Here is a 4,814-nt window from a genome sequence, read left to right as displayed (position 1 = left end):
AGTATAGTTGTCTACTTCCTGTTTATTTCCTATTCAGTCTGTTGTGTTGGTTCATTTTTTAAATGTTTTATTTTGTAAAATCTGTTTTATGACTCTTAAATATTTTATATTTCTGTTATACTTAACACAAGTTTCACATTTCACAGTAAAATAATGAAACCTGCTCACTTCCTGTCTCCCTCTGTAAATAAAAATTTATACATTTATTTATTTACATTTATTTAATACACAGTAACTCATTAACATAACCATATTGATTCATTTACACACTTTAATTCATCAACATGAACACATTGACACATTGTGTGTGTTTTGCACAGAAAGTGCATAGTGCTAATAATTAAAATCCTATTCTCTTTTGCATAGATTTTCAGGATATTAGTATATTGATTATAGTAGTATTGATATCCATGTTATCGATACTTTTGTATATTTATAGGTTACTCTGGTATGTTTATCTGACCCTAGAAAAGCTGATATCTTGGTGAATAAATAGAAATATAGAATAAATGGATAATGGAATAAATAGAAATAATAGAAATATATGATACGATCAGTTCAAACACTGAGAGACACTGGTTTTATCATATTAGTCGGCAACAGTTTTGATATCCAGATATAGTGTAACGATGGTCCTGGACTTACTTCATCTGGAACAGCAGGTGGCGCCAATAACCTTTCACGTTTGTCCAAAACTAACGACGCTCCGCTTTTATTGTGAAGGAGTCGGCGCGGAAGTGTTATTGTTGTTGGCGGAACGGGCTAACAGGAGCTAACTGGAGCTAATTGGAGCTAACAGAGCTAACATGACGGAATAAGTGATGGCTGCGGACATCAGTCCAGCAGTAAGTTTCTGTCTGTTTCTCTGATTTTCTCTGGTGTTTGATGGTTCGGCTTATATTTATTGATCTTGTCGAACTTCGCGCCACAAACCTGCCCACAGCGAAACAACCACTGCGCCTGCTCAGTGGCACAGACTGTGTCAACTTAGCAAACGTTAGCTGCCGGGCAGCTAAACGCTGCTTGTTATTGTACTGTTAGCTTTAAGCTAACGGAGCTAACAGAGCTAATGGAGTTAATGGAGCTATCGGAACCTGCTTATGAGGACTGCTGCTGTGTGGTGGTAATGGAGGGTGAAGTCTGATGAAGCTGGACGAGGTGGAGATGGTCAGGGTCTCTCTAATGTGTTAACATATCTAACTAATTTGAATCTGTGAAGCAGCACAGACGTTTGACATGGTCACATGATATTTACAAATACACAGCAGCTGACCCGGGTCAGTTAACCAGGGTTAGTTAACCAGGCACCATAAACTGAGTCTGTGTGAGTTTGTTTGAGTTGTTTAGACCCGGATTCTTAAATATCTAATGAGCAAAGACCTGTCTGTCTGTCTGTCTGTCTGTCTATCTTTAGTATGATTTCCATTTTAACATATGATCACTTCTATTGATCAGTGAGGTATTGATCATCCTGCTCACTGTGTTTCAGTGGACAAACAGGCGGCGTCCAGCAGGAGAGGATGTCTGTCCCATGCAGTCTAAATCTCTGAGGATGGATGGACAGATGAGCGTCTTCAGACGGGACAGGAAGTCACACACAGTGTCCACACAGAGCTCCTCTGAGGATAGAACACCTGGTTCAGGTGACACAGGCATACAACAAATATTCAGGTGTGCACCTGATGGAGGCGGAGCCAGATGTTCACTTGTGATGTGTCTGTCTCCATAGGTAGCGGGATAATGGGGGAGGAGGCGGTCGCCATGGAGACCAGCGAGTCCAGTGAGGATGAACTGGGACGACTGGACATCGATCTGGACAGGAAGTCCAAACAGCACAACCTGACGACCAGCAACGTGCGCACCATCCTGCACGTGAGCAGCGCACACACACACACACACACACACACACACACACACACACACACACACACACATATGTAATGTGTCCTATGCTCTACATACAGTGTAAACATGTTCTGTGTCCCGTGTCAGGAGGTGATTACCCATGAGCGTGTGGTGGCCATGATGAAAGCTGCCATCAGAGACACTCAGGACCTTCCCATGTTTGTGAGTCTCCGTGTTGTTTTTGACCTGCAGCTACTTTAAGCATCCTCACTGTTTTACACTGTTTCTGTATCATGTCTGTGATGACTCTGTACAAGTTCAATTTAATTGAACTGAAGTCGAACAAAATGTCCTCCTGTCTGTTTGTTTACCTGTCTGTCTACCTGTCTGTTTATCTGTCTGTCTACCTGTCTGTTTATCTGTCTGTCTATCTGTCTGTTTATCTGTCTGTCTACCTGTCTGTTTATCTGTCTGTCTACCTGTCTGTCTACCTGTCTGTTTATCTGTCTGTCTACCTGTCTGTCTACCTGTCTGTCTGTCATCCTCTCTGTCTGTCCTCCTATCTGTCTATCTGTCTGTCTGTCTGATTCAGTATCTCTGTGATCTTTCTTTTCCACCAGGAGCCTAAGATGACTCGGTCCAGACTGAAACAGGCGGTCCAGCAGGGACAGGTGAACTCCACCTCCCACAATCCTCTCTGCTACTTGATCTGGAGAGATAAACAAGTCTGTTTAACGACTGTGCTCTCCCTGTCTGTCTGTATACCTGTCTGTCTGTCTGTCTTTATGGTTACAGCCACTGAACTGGAGTCTGTCAGCAGTGAACACAGTCAAGGTAAACTAGCTGTCCGTCTCTCTGTCCGTCTGTCTCTCTCTCTCTGTCTCTCTCTCTGTCTGACTGTCTGTCTCTCTGTCCGTCTCTCTGTCTGTCTCTCTCTCTGTCTCACTGTCTGTCTGAATGTCTGTCTCTCTCTCTGTCTGTCTCTTTTTGAAGGTCTCTCTCTCTCTCTCTGTCTCTCTCACTGTCTGTCTGTCTCTCTCACTGTCTGTCTGTCTGTCTCTCTCTGACTGTCTGTCTCTCTCTCTGTCTGACTGTTTCTCTCCTGCAGCCTCCTCAGTTTGTGGACATTGATCTCGAGGATGATGAGGACTCATCAGATGAAGAGTATTGTCCTGATGATGAAGAGGAGGAGGAGGAAGACACAGCTGAGGAGGTGAGTGAATCTTTGACCTTTGACCTGTCCACCTGAGTCCACTCAGGTGTTCTGCTCAGTCGCAGTAGATACCAGAGTTTTCCTTAAAGTGTGTGTGTGTGTGTGTGTGTGTGTGTGTGTGTGTGTGTGTGTGTGTGTGTGTGTGTGCGCGTGCGCGTGCGCGTGCGTGTGCAGACCTTCCTCAGTGATGCAGACAGCTTGGCTTCACCTCTGAGGACACATCACGGCTCTCAGCCCAGACTACCAGCAGACCAGAGGACTGAAGGACCCACACAGGTACACTGACCTCTAACCCCTACAGGTAGTCTGACCTCCTACCTCCTTAAGTATCCTCACAGGTGACATCTGACCTTTTGTTTAGAGACCTCAGGTGATGACCTCCACCTGTGCTCCTCAGCACTTCCTCGCTGCTCCTGCTGAGTCATCCTTTCTGGAGAGACTGAACGCTGTGGAGGAGGAGCTGGACTGTAGCCCCGCCTACACCTTTGACCAGGTAACACCACCTCCTCAGCCTCTCACCAAGCCCCACCTAACCCTCCACCTGTCTGTCTGACTCCACCTGTCTGTCTCTCAGTCTCTGGACAGGAAAGCTGCTGATGATGATGATGGTGATGACGAAGGATGTTTGGCGTTCCGCACACGCTCCAAACTTCGTCTGGTTAACGTTCCTCTGGGGCAGCTGGAGGCGGAGCTTCTGGCCCCTGACATCACCGCTGACATGTACGACCTGATCGCCACCCAGCGTGAGGAGGACCGTCATTGGACGAAGTGGCTGCAGGGTCTCATGGCCTCCGACAACGAAGGTCAGAGGTCAGGCTGTCAGAATAAAAGTCTGCCTTATTTCATCTTCCTTTTGCCGCTCCTTAGTGTTCTTCTCTGTTCTTGTGGAACGTCGTCGGTCTCACTTCAGATTTCATCCTCATGAGGTTTCACCAAAGTTTTATTAGTTCATCGTCGTTTTCTCACAGTGAAGAACTGAACAACTCCTCAGCTGCTCACAAACTACAATTTACAAATCAAATACAGAACCTGGATTTCCTGGAAAGAGAAACTCAGCTCATTTAAACAGACACATCTGATCAGCTCCAGATCAAACTGATCGATCGTCATTGTTCTGTAAAGGTGGAGTGTTTCCTCCTGCTCTCAGCTCTAACTAACAGGAAGTGTCAGTCAGTCTGTTTGTTGTTGTTGTTGTTGTTGTTGTTTACATCTGTGTTTGTTTTTTCTCAGAGGAAGCCGATGACGATGACGACCCTGAATACAACTTCCTGGACGACATGGATGAACCTGACCTAGAGGACTACAGGACGGACCGGGCGGTCCAGATCACCAGTAGGTGTCACACACACGCTGATCTGTGGAGTCCTCGCTGGTCATTTTCTCACCTGTAAAATGCCAAGCATTGCATTGTGGGAATGTTAACAGGAAGTAGAGTTCATGTCGGACTCACAGACTTACATATAGAGGACAGATTCACACAGACTCAATAAAGTGTGAGACAGTAGATGTAGAGCAGTTTAAAAAGCCGGTACTACGAGGCAGGTTCTGTTCTTCTTCTTCTTGACCTCAACTCAGTGTAAACTCTTCTTCTTCTTCTTCTTTCTCAGAGAGGGAAGTGAACGAGCTGCTGGAGGAGCTCTTTGATACGGTGCGTTGATCTTCAGCAGCTGGAGCTTCTGCTGATTCCTGTGAATGATTCTCATCTTCAGAGACATTGATAGTTTCTATTGTTTACCAACAGTCTGTGTTGTTTACC

The 4,814-nt window shown here is 45.5% G+C and overlaps 1 pseudogene across 1 annotated transcript in view; it reads left to right on the top strand.

Moving 5' to 3' along the window:
- The first annotated feature begins 732 nt into the window (after positions 1-732).
- Positions 733-4,814, top strand: part of LOC111650758 (GON-4-like protein) — a 12,855-nt pseudogene continuing 8,773 nt past the window's right edge. The window contains exons 1-12 of the transcript XR_015436881.1: positions 733-845; positions 1,490-1,643; positions 1,730-1,872; positions 1,993-2,067; positions 2,466-2,516; positions 2,641-2,679; positions 2,954-3,058; positions 3,233-3,334; positions 3,420-3,551; positions 3,633-3,861; positions 4,289-4,390; positions 4,666-4,706. The product of XR_015436881.1 is annotated as a GON-4-like protein (transcript). The remainder of the gene's footprint in view (positions 846-1,489; positions 1,644-1,729; positions 1,873-1,992; positions 2,068-2,465; positions 2,517-2,640; positions 2,680-2,953; positions 3,059-3,232; positions 3,335-3,419; positions 3,552-3,632; positions 3,862-4,288; positions 4,391-4,665; positions 4,707-4,814) is intronic.

Source organism: Seriola lalandi, unplaced genomic scaffold (assembly GCF_002814215.2).
Source record: "Seriola lalandi dorsalis isolate HSWRI2012SDOR001 ecotype SW California unplaced genomic scaffold, Sedor1 jcf7180002052829, whole genome shotgun sequence".
NCBI lineage: Eukaryota > Metazoa > Chordata > Actinopteri > Carangiformes > Carangidae > Seriola > Seriola lalandi.
Note: the sequence above shows the minus strand (reverse complement) of the source record. Positions and strands in the feature narration are given on the sequence as shown.